Source organism: Oncorhynchus clarkii, chromosome 10 (assembly GCF_045791955.1).
Source record: "Oncorhynchus clarkii lewisi isolate Uvic-CL-2024 chromosome 10, UVic_Ocla_1.0, whole genome shotgun sequence".
In the NCBI taxonomy this organism is placed as follows: domain Eukaryota; kingdom Metazoa; phylum Chordata; class Actinopteri; order Salmoniformes; family Salmonidae; genus Oncorhynchus; species Oncorhynchus clarkii.
In genome coordinates, this window is record NC_092156.1 from 36004149 (window position 1) to 36019221 (window position 15073).

Genomic DNA, 15073 nt, shown 5'->3' on the forward strand with positions numbered 1-15073 from the left:
TTCTAGCCAACGAGAGGGCAGATACACGTGTGAACAACAAGCCATAGAGATACAAAGTTGTATGTATCTGTGCCATTATACTATAGCGTCTGTGACAGCACAGGCAGCGCCATTGAGGCCCTCTCAATTTTCAAGTAATACATTTTCTTTTTCATTGGCTGATTGCTCCCAACTCATAAGAATACCCACCAAGTAGACTACTTAATAATTGTGGAAGCTCTCAATGGCAATGTCAAATCAAAATCTAATTTATTTATATAGCCCTTTGTACATCAGCTGATATCTCAAAGTGCTGTACAGAAACCCAGCCTAAAACCCCAAACAGCAAGCAATGCAGGTGTAGAAGCACGGTGGCTAGGAAAAACTCCCTAGAAAGGCCAAAACCTAGGAAGAAACCTAGAGAGGAACCAGGCTATGTGGGGTGGCCAGTCCTCTTCTGGCTGTGCCGGATGGAGATTATAACAGAACATGGCCAAGATGTTCAAATGTTCATAAATGACCAGCATGGTCAAATCATAATAATCACAGGCAGAAAAGTTGAAACTGGAGCAGCAGCATGGCCAGGTGGACTGGGGACAGCAAGGAGTCATGTCAGGTAGTCCTGAGGCATGGTCCTAGGGCTCAAGTCCTCCGAGAGAGAGAAAGAAAGAGAGAATTAGAGAGAGCATACTTAAATTCACACAGGACACCGAATAGGACAGGAGAAGTACTCCAGATATAACAAACTGACCCTAGCCCCCCGACACAAACTACTGCAGCATAAATACTGGAGGCTGAGACAGGAGGGGTCAGGAGACACTGTGGCCCCATCCGAGGACACCCCCGGACAGGGCCAAACAGGAAGGATATAACCCCACCCACTTTGCCAAAGCAAAGCCCCCACACCACTAGAGGGATATCTTCAACCACCAACCTACCATCCTGAGACAAGGCCGAGTATAGCCCATAAAGATCTCCGCCACGGCACAACCCAAGCGGGGGTGCCAATGTCCATACTAAAGCGGTTTATATCCAGTATGAGCCCTCTATCTTCTCTATGACAACAATACCGTTGCCAAAATGCCACGTGCGTCCACTTATATCAGTGCATTCATAACAACCAAACCATTACGAAACTTATCTTTAATCAAATAGGCCCCACGTAGGAAATTAGCAAGTATTTTTTTTATTGTTGACCACATTCGACACTCATTGAACTCCATACAAAAAAATCGCCTCTCCCTTTCTGACCTAACGTAGCAGGCGTAAAAGAAACTAGCAAACCTCACAGCCACTAGAGGGCATAACCTATTGTCAATCATTTTTTTCTCTGACTTCTGCTTAAAATGAATGAACCATAGTGAACACACACTGCTGTCCCTGAACAAGTGATTGATAGACAGCCAGGCACTCTTTACACCACCTGACTCCAGTGCTAATCTCTTGTCCTGACCTAGACTATGAAAATCATAATCTCTACAAATATATTTTTTGTTGACCAAATTCAACACTGTCATTGACCTACATACAAATATGTTCATGGACAGATTTTGGGCAGAGTAAAACTTCTTGCGTCCTCTCTGGCTAGTTTCATGTTACTTCACATTCCCCGGTTCTAATACTTCTGGGAAAATGTGTCTTAACTAATTATTGGGGAAAACACTGTTATAGCCTACTGTCTGTGGGTAGATAGGCCTACAGCACATATGTCAGAGTCAAGGCCCGCGGGCCACATCCGGCCCGCAAGAAGGTTTTTTACGGCCCCTGGGATGATCTTGATTTATTATTAGAACCGGCCCGCAGCAAGCCGGCAGCCCGCAGATCTTTTACACGCACCAATACTACATTTCCCACAATGCAAAGGTGACGCACCGAGCAGTAGGCTGCTTCATTTCAATATTTATTGGCACAGCAGTCGTCAGCATCACAGTAAAATTAACTTTCAGATACCCATCAAAAATGGCAAAACGGAAGGTGGATACTGAGAACCGGGGGTTTCAAACAAGGTGGGAGTCGGAGTATATGTTCACGAAGGTAGCTGGAAAACCTGTGTGTCTTCTGTGTGGAGAAAGTGTGGCGGTACTGAAAGAGTATAATCTGAGACGACATTATGAAACGAAACACGCGGACAAAAACAAGAATATGGACATGGAACAAAGGCTACAAAAGGCAGAGGAATTAAAACGAGGCCTCAAATCTCGACAGGCTCTGTTCAAAAAAGCCAAATCACAAGGCCAGGCTCTGTTCAAAAAAGCCAAATCACAAGGCCAGGCTGCTGTCAAGGCCAGTTTTATTTTGGCAGAAGAGATCGCTAAATCAGCCCGGCCATTTACGGAGGGGGATTTCATCAAAAACTGCATGATTAAAGTTTGTGACGAAGTTTGCCCAGAAAAAAGGCAACTCTTTTTAAATGTGAGTCTGAGCAGAAACACCATTGCCGAGAGAGTAGACCAGTTGTCCATCAATCTAAAAGAGCAGCTTGTGAAAAAGGGAAAAGATTTTATTGCATATTCCTTGGCTGTGGATGAGAGCACCGACATTTCTGACATTGCCCAGTTGTCAATTTTCATCCGCGGAGTGGACTCCAACCTAAGCGTGACAGAGGAGTTTTTGGCTTTACGTCCTATGCATGGCACAACTACGGGGCATGATTTGTATGAAGAGGTGTCAAGATGTGTAAATGAGATGGAGCTGCCTTGGGAAAAACTCGTGGGTTTGACAACCGACGGAGCACCTGCGATGTGTGGACACAGGAGCGGACTGGTGGCGAAGATACGGGAAAAGATGCAAGAGGAAAACGCGACAGGTGAGCTGACAGCTTATCATTGTATCATACACCAGGAAGCGTTGTGCGGTAAAGCCTTGAAAATGGAGCATGTAATGAGCATCATCACGCGCACAGTTAACTTTATCAGAGCCAAAGGTTTGAATCACCGCCAGTTCAAGGCATTTCTGACGGAGTTAGAAACGGAGCATGGTGATTTGCCTTATCACACAGAGGTGCGATGGCTAAGCCAGGGAAAGGTGCTTCAAAGATGTTTCGAGCTTCGTGAGGAGATTTGTCTGTTCTTGGACAGCAAAGGGAAAGACACAACACAACTCCGAGACGAAATGTTTCTGTGTGAAATGGCTTTTCTGTGTGACATTACGAGTCATCTGAATGCAATAAACTTGCAGCTGCAGGGTCGGGATCGTGTCATCTCTGATATGTACAGTACAGTGAAGGCATTTAAAACCAAACTGACTCTGTGGGAGACGCAGATGCGGAAAGAAAATTTGAGCCACTTTCCCAGCTGCCAGACCATGAAAGAGAAGCTCTCTACCAGTGCGTTCCCGAGCACACAGTTGGCTGATAAAATAGGTATGCTTGCCGCTGACTTTCGACGCCGATTTGCTGACTTTGAAGCACAAAAAAGCAGGTTGGAACTGCTCGGTAACCCATTTGCTGTTGACGTGGAAAGCTCACCACCAAACCTCCAAATGGAGTTGATTGACCTCCAATGCAATGATGCACTGAGGGCAAAATATGCGGCAGTGGGTGCTGCGGAGTTCGCCCGTTTCCTCCCCGGCACAATGCCCCAGCTGCGCATCCAGGCTGCTCAAACGTTGTCTATGTTTGGCAGCACATACCTGTGTGAACAACTGTTTTCTTTGATGAACCTGAACAAAACATCACACAGAAGTCGACTTACTGCTGAACACCTCCACTCAATTCTGAGGATTTCTTCAGCTCAGAGCCTTACCCCGAACATTGATGAACTTGTGGAAAAGATGGGACACCACCAAGTATCACCCTCAACCTCAAACAAGTGAACATTACTGTGCAATCACATATTTAGAGTTTTTACTCAGTTCAAGTTTAAAAGTTAAAATTTAATATTTGTTTTCACTGCATGTTACTTCTCCTTAAACAAAGTGTTGTTTTTGATTAATAGATTTTTGCACTTTATTTTTTTGTATTTCAATCCAATTATATTTTAAAAATATTTCAGTTGAGTGGATGATAGAAAATTGCTATTATTGTTTTTTCTTTGAAGTAAATTTAGCCCACTTTTGCTAAAATAGAAAATATAGTCTACTGATGGTGCCTTGAATACCGGTTTCTTTCATTTAATGTTCATGTTATGGGGATATTTATATAAAGGAAATTTGTCTTTTGTGTCTGTTGAAAATTAAAGATTACTGACAGAGCCATAAGAAAATATTGCTTTATTTATCTGATCATATTGTAATATATTTGTTAGGTTTTCAGTAGGTTCAATTAGGTTCACTAGACTATATGCGTCATTTAAAAATTTTTCAATGAACATTCGAACAGTCCGGCCCTCGTCTTGTAGCTGATTTTTTTATTTGGCCCTCCGTCCATTTGACTTTGACACCCCTGGCCTACAGTATATGCTTAGGATATAGGCGTACAATGATTGACATGGAATATAGATCTTTTGACCACAAACCTGATGTAAATCATTGACATACTGTAGGTAGACTCCATAATGGGTGTATACAATGGTTTTCAGAAGAAATAAAAACAATTGGGGGGGAAGGTTCTGCTGTGACAGGCTAAAATAAATGCTGATAGTTATCTCCAGAGAGGGGAAGGAAGAGGTGAGGAGATGTAGAGGAGCTGACAATGACTGCTTTGCTTACTGTTTGCTGTTTCCCTGGTGACCAAGTCATATGTGATGGTCATGATAAAGATAGCACCTCTACAGACGGTATCAACATATAAAGTGTTGGTCCAATGTTTCTTGAGCTTATTTCTCTCAAATGTTGTGAACAAATTTGTTTCCATCACCTGATAGTGAGAATTTCTCCTTTGCCAAGATAATCCATCTAGGGGGTGCTGAGGAGTATTTCTGTAATAAAGCCCTTTTGTGGGGGAAAAAGTGGGTGGGCCTATGTCCTCCCAGGCCCACCTATAGCTCCACCCCTGCCCAGCCATGTGAAATCCATAGATTAGGGCCTAATGAATTTATTTGAATCGACTGATTTCCTTATATGAACTGTAACTCAGTAAAATGTTGCATGTTGCGTTTTATATTTTTGTTCAGCATAACTAAGCATTCACATTCTCTCAAGATGCTGAAATAAATAAATCATATTTCTCCACTCCTATTTCAGAGTACATTTGTCCTACATTTGGTGTATACTTTTATGGCTAGAAATGCTTAAGGCTATGTGAGACGTTATAGACCTACAGTCATTACAGTCAATATTCCAGTTTCCATTTAACCCATCTGAAAGTAGGCTGCTACAGTTCCCTTGAACTTCCCTATTTGATGTCCTGTCTTGCGACTCTTGAATTTGTATAGCACCTCACAATCATCCTCTTTTACCACTTCACCAAATCTTTCCAAAACATATTAGCCTACTTTTCTGGACATTTCTTCTCTTTATTTTTAACTCTCCATTTCACAGCTTTTCTCGTATTGAATTAAACTCTGACATTGTCCTTTTTTCTTCTGTGGATTGACGTTAACTTTTTCTGCCTGTTCCCAAAAGTGATTGGCGTGTAGGCTAACCTGGTTCGTGCACTTATTTTTTTACTTATTTTGTACATAACGTTGCCGCTACCGTCTCTTATGACCGAAAATAACTTCTAGACATCATGACTACGATTACTCACCACGGACTAGCAGAATCCTTTTTTTCCTTTCACGACTCCTTTCACGAAGGATATACTGCTTCCTCGGGAACAGGCCCTGATCCCCTCTTCACGACTGTCCTGGTGTGTTTGGACCATGATGGTTTGTTGGTGATGTGGACACCAAGGAACTTGAAACTCTCAACCTGCTCCACTACAGCCCCGTCGATGAGAATGGGGGCGTGCTCGGTCCTCTTTTTCCTGTAGTCCACAATCATCTCCTTTGTCTTGATCACATTGAGGGAGAGATTGTTGTCCTGGCACTACATAGCCAGGTCTCTGACATCCTCTCTATAGGCTGTCTTGTTGTTGTCGGTGATCAGGCCTACCACTGTTGTGTCATCTATAAACTTAATGATGGTGTTGGAGTCGTGCTTGGCCATGTAGTCATGAGTGAACAGGGAGTCCCGAAGAAGACTGAGCACGCACACCTGCGGGGCCACCGTGTTGAGGATCAGCATAGCAGATGTGTTGTTACCTAACCTTACCACCTGGGGGCGGCCCGTCAGGATGTCCAGGATTGAGTTGCAGAGGGAGGTGTTTAGTCCCAGGGTCCATAGCTTAGTGATGAGCTTTGAGGGCACTATGGAGTTGAACACTGAGCTGTAGTCAATGAATAGCATTCTCACATAGGTGTTCCTTTTGTCCAGATGGGAAAGGGCAGTGTGGAGTGCAATAGAGATTGCATCATCTGTGGATCTGCAAATTGGGATTGGTCTAGGGTTTCTGGGATAATGGTGTTGATGTCAATCAATTAATCACATTTATTTGTAAAGCCCTTTCTACATCAGCCAATGTCACAAAGTGCTATACAGAAACCCAACCTAAAATCCCAAACAGCAAGCAATGCAGATGTAGAAGCACGGTGGCTAGGAAAAACTCCCTAGAATGGGTGGAACCTAGGAAGAAAACTAGAGAGGATAAAAGGCTCTGAGGGGTAGCCAGTCCTCTTCTGGCTGTGCCGGTTGGAGATTATACGAGTACATGACCAAGATGTTCAAACATTCATAGATGTCCAGCAGAGTCAAATAATAATAATTACAGTGGTTGTAGAGGGTGCAACAGGTCGGCACCCTATTAAGGGGGCTGAGTTACTGGCTTACTGATGCTCTTCCATGCCGTCCCAAGGAGGGGCGTCAACCCGGACAGGAAGATCACGTCAGTGACTCAACCCACTCAAGTGACGCACCCCTCCTTGGGACGGCATGGAAGAGCACCAGTAAGCCAGTGACTCAGCCCCCTTAATAGGGTTAGAGGCAGAGAATCCCAGTGGAGAGAGGGGAACCGGCCAGGCAGAGACAGCAAGGGTGGTTCATCGCTCCAGAGCCTTTCCGTTCACCTTCACACTCTTGGGCCAGACTACACTCAATCATAGGACCTACTGAAGACATGAGTCTCAAATAAAGACTTAAAGGTCAAGACTGAGTCTGCATCTCTCACATGGATAGACAGACCATTCCATAAAAATTGAGCTCTATATGAGAAAGCCCTGCCTACAGCTGTTTGCTTAGAAATTCTAGGGACAATAAGGAGGCCTGCATCTTGTGACCGTAGCGTACGTGTATGTATGTACGGCAGGACCAAATCGGAAAGAATGGTAGGAGCAAGCCCATGTAATGCTTTGTAGGTTAGCAGTAAAACATTGAAATCAGCCCTTGCCTTAACAGGAAGTCAGTGTAGAGAGGCTAGCACTGGAGTAATATGATAAAAAATGTTGGTTCTAGTCAAGATTATTGTATACGTGTTTAGCACTAACTGAAGTTTATTTAGTGCTTTATCCGGGTAACCAGAAAGTAGAGCATTGCAGTAGTCTAATCTAGAAGTGACAAAAGCATGGATTAATTTTCTGCATAATTTTGGACAGAAAGTTTCAGATTTTTGCAATGTTACGTAGATGGGAAAAAGGCTGCCCTTGAAACAGTCTTGGTATGTTTGTCAAAAGAGAGAGTAATGCCAAAGTCCTTCACAGTTTTATTTGTGACAACAGTACAGTACAACCATCAAGATTAATTGTCAGATCCAACAGAAGATCTCTTTGTTTCTTGGAACCTAGAACTAGCATATCTGTTTTGTCCGAGTTTAAAAGTAAAACATTTGCCGCCATCCACTTCCTTATGTCTGAAACACAGGCTTCAAGGGAGGGCAATTTTGGGGCTTCACCGTGTTTCATCGAAATGTACAGCTGTGTACTGTCCACATAGCAGTGAAAGTTAACATTATGTTTCCGAATGACATCATCAAGAGGTAAAATAATAGTGAAAACAATAGCGGTCCTAAAACGGAACCTTGAGGAACACCGAAATGTACAGTTGATTTGTCAGAGGACAAACCACCCACAGAGACAAACTGATATCTTTCCGACAGATACCAGGCCAGAACTTGTCCATGTAGACCAATTTGGGTTTCCAATCTCTCCAAAATAATGTGGTGATCGATGGTATCAAAAGCAGCACTAAGGTCTAGAAGCATGAGGACAGATGCAGAGCCTTGGTTTGACGCCATTAAAAGGTAATTTACCACCTTCATGAGTGCAGTCTCAGTGCTATGATGGGGTCTAAAACGAGACTGAAGTGTTTCGTATATGTTGTTTGTCTACAGGAAGGCAATGAGGAAGGCATTCTCCTCAACTTTTTCAAAAAATGTGAGATTCGAGATAAGCCAATAGGTTTTTATATTTTCTGAATCAAGGTTTGGCTTTTTCAAGAGAGGCTTTATTACTGCAACTTTTAGTGAGTTTGGTACACATCCGGTGGATAGGGAGGCGTTTATTATGTTCAACATATGAGGGTCAAGCACAAAAAGTAGCTCTTTCAGTAGTTTAGTTGGAATAGGGTCCAGTACGCAGCTTGAAGGGTTGGAGGCCATGACTATTTTCATCAATGTGTCAAGAGATTTAGTATTAAAAAACTTGAGTGTTTCCTTTGATCTTAGGTCCTGGCAGTTTTGTGCAGACTCAGGACAACTGAGCTTTGGACAAATACACAGATTTAAAGAGGAGTCTGTAATTCGCTTTCTAATGAAGTTCATGAATTTATCACTGCTGAAGTGAAAGCCATCCTCTCTTGGGGAATGCTGCTTTTTAGTTAGCTTTGCGACAGTATCAAAAATACATTCTTATTCTCTTCGATTAAGTTGGAAAAATGGGATGATTGAGTAGCAGTGAGGGCTCTTTGATACTGCACGGTACTGTCTTTCCAAGCGAATCGGAAGACTTCCGGTTTTGTGTAGCTCCATTTCCGTTCCAACTTTCTGGAAGCTTGCTTCAGGGCTCTGGTATTTTCTGTATACCAGGGAGTTTCTTATGATAAATGTTTTTTGTTTTTAGGGGTGTGACTGCATCTAGAGTATTACGCAAGGTTAAATTTAGTTCCTCAGTTAGGTGGTTAACTGTTTTTTGTACTCTGACGTCCTTGGGTAGGTGGAGGGAGTCTGGAAGGGCATCTAGGAATCTTTGGGGTGTCTGAGAAATTATAGCACGGCTTTTGAAGATCCTTGGATGGGGTCTGAGCAGATTATTTGCTGTGATTGCAAACGTAATGAAATGGTGGTCCGATAGTCCAGGATTATGGGGAAAAACATTAAGATCCACAATATTTATTCCACGGGACAAAACTAGGTCCAAAGTATGACTGTGGCAGTGAGTAGGTCCGGAGTCGATGATGGCTCCGGAAGCCTTTTGGAGTGGGTCTGTGGACTTTTCCATGTGAAAATTAGTCATCCAAAATTATAATATTATCTGCCATGAACATAAGGTCCGATAGGAATTCAGAGAACTCAGTAAGGAACGCTGTATATGGCTCAGGTTCCCGCTTCTTGAAAGCAGCAGCTCACCCTTTAGCTCACAGTGCGGATATTGCCTGCAATCCTTGGCTTCTGGTTGTGGTATGTACAGTCACTGTGGAGACGACTTCATCGATGGACTAATTGATGAAGCCAGTGACTGATGTGATGTACCCCTCAATGCCATCGGAAGAATCCCGGAACACATTCCAGTCTGTGCAAGCAAAACAGTCCTGTAGCTTAGCATCTGCCTCATCTGACCACTTTTGAATTGAGTGAGTCATTGGTGCTTCCAGCTTTAGTTTTTGCTGCTAAACAGGATTTAGGAGGATAGAATTATGGTCAGATTTACTAAATGGAGGGTGAGGCAGAGCTTTGTACGCATCTCTGTGTGTGGAGTAAAGGTTGGTTTAGAGTTTTTTTTCCCCCTCTGGTTGCACATTTAACATGCTGGTAGAAATGAGGTAAAATGGATTTAAGTTTCCCTGCATTAAAGTCCCCGGCCACTAGGGGTGTCTTCTCTGGATGAGAGTTTTCCTGTTTGCTTATACAGCTCATTGAGAGCGGTCTTAGTGCCAGCATCGATTTGTGGTGGTAAATAGACAGCTACGTCATTCAGCCACGACTCGGTGAAACATATATTACAGTTTTTAATGTCCCGTTGGTAGGATATACGTGCTCGTAGTTTGTCTATTTTATTATCCAATGATTGTACGTTGGCTAATAGGACTGATGGTAAAGGCAAATTACCCACTCGCCGTCGGATCCTTACAAGGCACCCAGACCTACATCCCCATTATCCCCGTCTCTTTCTCCTGCGAATGACGGGAATGAGGGCCTTGTCGGGCATCTGAAGTAAATCCTTCGCATCCGACTCGTTAATGAAAAAATCTTCGTCCAGTACGAGGTGAGTAATCGCTGTCCTGATATCTAGAAGATCTTTTTGGTCATACGAGATGGTGGCAGAAACATTATGTACAAAATAAGTCACAAATAACGTGAAAAACACACAATAACACAATTGGTTAGGGGACATAGAAGGTCAGCCATCTCCTCCGGCGCCATTATTATTCTATTTTTCAAATCTTCTCTATACCACCTCTACCTTGTCACAACACAACTGATTGGCTCAAATGTATTAACAAGGTAATAAATTCCACAAATTAACTTTTAACACCTGTTAATTGAAATGCATTCCAGGTGACTACCTAATGAAGCTGGTTGAGAGAACGCCAAGAGTGTGCAAAGGGTGGCTACTTTGAAGAATCTCAAATCTAAAATATATTTAGATTTGTTTGACACTTTTTTGGTTACTACATAATTCCATAAGTTATTTCATAGTTTTAATGTCTTCACTATTATTCTACATTGTAGAAACTAGTACAAATAAAGAAAAACCCTTGAATGAGTAGGTGTGTTCAAACTTTTGACTGGTACTGTACATTTGCCCCCCCCCAAACAAAATGGTGTTGTTTAGAAGGAGTGCAAGGGCAAATTGCATATTTTCATTAGGGAACGCATGCTCTGTGAAGTGTGCATGTGCAATAACTACATGCACACTTCACAGAGTATGCGTTCCCTAATGAAAATATGCAAATAAATGCTAGAACACGCAAATAGGATCTCACTAGCTCGTACTTGGCTCTGCCCACCTCCTTGCTTGTTCTGACCACTATGATTAATTTGCTCCCATTGAAAACGACAGGCTCTGGTCTATATTGAGTTAGTTATAAATATTTTTGGTTAGGCCCTAAAGCTTAAGTTTAAGCACAAGCACGAATGCCAGACAGCCTAAAATAATGAAAGAAAAACCTCAATGTGGCTTACAGATATAAATTGCACAAGAATGATACATTTATTGATTTTTAAGGTATTGTTTTCTCTGTATTCAACTCTCCCGCCACCTACCCGCCCTTCATCCACACAATATTTAATGACCCTAAAGCCGCCCACCCCACGGGTAATATATGCGTTCTGCTGTGATAGGCTAAAAACAAATGCTGATAGTCATCACCAGAGAAAGGAAGGAAGGAGGGGAGGAAGGAAGGAAGGAAGAGATGACTGCTTTGCTTACTGTTGTTTGCTGTTTCCCTGGTGATCAAACCATGTCTGATGATGTCATGGGCTGCGAGGGTGTGTGAGAGTGACACTGATATCGTGAAAACTGTCTTTGGCTGGGTCATAATATAAACTTTGTACACTCCACCCAGACCCCTCCCTCTTCAATTACAGTCTTATCCACATACACTTTTAGTCTTCCCACCTTTTTAAAATCCTAATAATACCTCATTACAGCTGTACAGGACCCCCGCCTCCATCCCACCTCTACTAATGTCTTCCCAGGCTCTACACTGCACTGCCCTCCCACTGTGAGGCGGGAGCGTTGAGGTCAGTATAATGATGACATCACAGAGAGAACCAGGAAAACCGACACAATCTTCAAAACGTTGCCACCATTCCGCAGTCAGAGAAAGAGTCAGGACATGTATATAGCTGTATACAGCCCCACTATTGTTATTTTACTGCTGCTGTTTAATTATTTGTTACTTTTATTTCTTATTTTTTACTTAACACGTATTTTTCTTAACTGCATTGTTGGTTAAGGGTTTGTAAGTCAGCATTTCCTGGTAAGGTCTACCTACACCTGTTGTATTTGGTGCATGTGACAAATAAAATAGATTTTGATTTGATTTGACATGATTGGTGTGTTTCTCAATCAGACAGAAAACTGAAACATCTCATATATCCTTTCTGTCACCTCACCTCACTTCACCAGTTAGTTCACACCTACTGTTACTTTCTACCGCAGCTAGAGGGAATAGGTCACACCTACTGTTACTTTCTACCGCAGCTAGAGGGAATAGGTCACACCGCTATATGCCTCACTTTGTTTCTATGGTAAACACGTCAAAACATATTTATGTTCGAGAAAGTGTGTGTACTTTGGCGGAAAAATAGACCTCTTCGTCTACTACTAGGGCATAGCATCATATGCTATTCAGAGGTTTAATGGTTTTACAGTGGATCACACTGTGTCCTTTACTGCTATTGTATTAATGGATTATTAGCAGATGTGGTTGACGCCACTGTTTGGCACACAGCTCTGGGACACATACACCTCTTTTCAGGGGAGGCTGCTGAGGGGAGGACGGCTCATAATAATATCTGGAACGGAGCAAATGGAATGGTATCAAACTATGTGATACCACTCTACTTATTCCACTCCAGCAATTACCACGAGCCCATCCTCCCCAAGTAAGGTGCCAGCAACCTCCTGTGCCTCCCTTTCTACATTGTACCTCATCTCACCTTCTATATTCCCTCCTCTTTTCTAGAACCTCTGAGAACACTGTGAACCTTTCATTTAGATTGGCTGGAGAATAGGGGCAGTAGGAAAATGTCCTTTCTTTTTGAACTGAGAGTTGATCCAGTTGGTGTGTGTGTGCCTCCAGCCAGGTCAGAGTTGATATGAGGTTAGCTGATATTGTTTAGCTGGTCAGAGGTGGTAAGACTGTATTCCCCACACTGTGTTACTGTGTGTATACATGCCATCTCTAAGAAATGGAACGAAAGAATGAGAGGTGGTACCTCTCTCTGACCTCCCCCTGCTGTGATCAGTCCTTTTTAGGAAATGTTCTCTGATTCCAGACACTGTACCCCAATGTAGAGAGAGCTATCACTCTTATACATCTCCATTCACTCTCCCTATCTGACACCATGTAGAGAGAGCTATCACTCTTATACATCTCTATTCACTCTCCCTATCTGACACCATGTAGAGAGCTATCACTCGTATACATCTCCATTCACTCTCCCTATCTGACACCATGTAGAGAGAGCTATCACTCTTATACATCTCCATTCACTCTCCCTATCTGACACCATGTAGAGAGCTATCACTCTTATACATCTCTATTCACTCTCCATCTCTGACACCATGTAGAGAGCTATCACTCTTATACATCTCCATTCACTCTCCATCTCTGACACCATGTAGAGAGCGATCACTCTTATACATCTCCATTCACTCTCCCTATCTGACACCATGTAGAGAGAGCTATCACTCTCCCTATCTGTCACCATGTAGAGAGAGCTATCACTCTTATACATATCCATTCACTCTCCCTATCTGACACCATGTAGAGAGAGCTATCACTCTTATACATCTCTATTCACTTTCCCTATCTGACACCATGTAGATAGCTATCACTCTTATACATCTCCATTCACTCTCCCTATCTGACACCATGTAGAGAGAGCTATCACTCTTATACATCTCTATTCACTCTCCCTATCTGACACCATGTAGAGAGAGCTATCACTCTTATACATCTCCATTCACTCTCCCTATCTGACACCATGTAGAGATAGCTATCACTCTTATACATCTCCATCCACTCTCCCTATCTCACACCATGTAGAGAGAGCTATCACTCTTATACATCTCCATTCACTCTCCCTATCTCACACCATGTAGATAGAGCTATCACTCTTATACATCTCTATTCACTCACCCTATCTGACACCATGTAGAGAGCTATCACTCTTATACATCTCTATTCACTCTCCATCTCTGACACCATGTAGAGAGAGCTATCACTCTCCCTATCTGCCACCATGTAGAGAGAGCTATCACTCTTATACATCTCCGTTCACTCTCCCTATCTGACACCATGTAGAGAGAGCTATCACTCTTATACATCTCTATTCACTCTCCCTATCTGGCACCATGTAGAGAGAGCTATCACTCTTATACATCTCTATTCACTTTCCCTATCTGACACCATGTAGAGAGCTATCACTCTTATACATCTCCATTCACTCTCCCTATCTCACACCATGTAGAGAGAGCTTTCACTCTTATACATCTCCATCCACTCTCCCTATCTCACACCATGTAGAGAGAGCTATCACTCTTATACATCTCCATTCACTCTCCCATATCTGACACCATGTATGCCCTAAGTATCCTCATGTTCCCTCTCTTCACCATCTCTTCCATCTCCCTTTCCTTCTCTCCCGGTCTTTTCCCACCTAACCTTTCCTGTTCCCAACCTCCTTTTCTCTGTCCCTGGCCTTTCCTCCTAACATCATGCTGAACAGCTTAGTCGGCACTCAGGCTGAACACAGTATAAACAAATCCTTGGCAGGAGAGGGAAGGGTAATGCTCCTCCACTGAATCCCTCCCCTCACTCCTGTTGTCCCTCTTCCTCTCTCCCTGCCTCACTGTCAGTTAGAAAATAATCTGTGTGCTGGCAGTCAGGGTTAGTGTGCCCTGTCAGAAAGACTTAGTATCAGCAGTTAAAGAATCCAGCTAGCCGATACCTCTCCCTCCCTCCCACCATACTCGTCTGATTTTCATTTTTTTGTAATAGTCTTTCCCTATCACATACCTATATCTCCAGGAGTGTGGAGAAAGGGCCCCGCCAAAGATCCTAGAGTTCTCCTGTAATGACCAACCTGCTGCAGCAGGGTTAGATGGCAAAGAGAGTTGGATTTAATTTAAACTAGGCCTTATCCAATCAAATTGTTTTAGTCACCTGCGCTGAATAGACCTTACAGTGAAATGCTTACTTACGAGCCCCTTAACAGTGCAGTTTCAAAAAATATGGATAAGAGAAAAGTATGTTACTATGCTGCATATTAGTTCTGTACTTTCTCATCCGACTG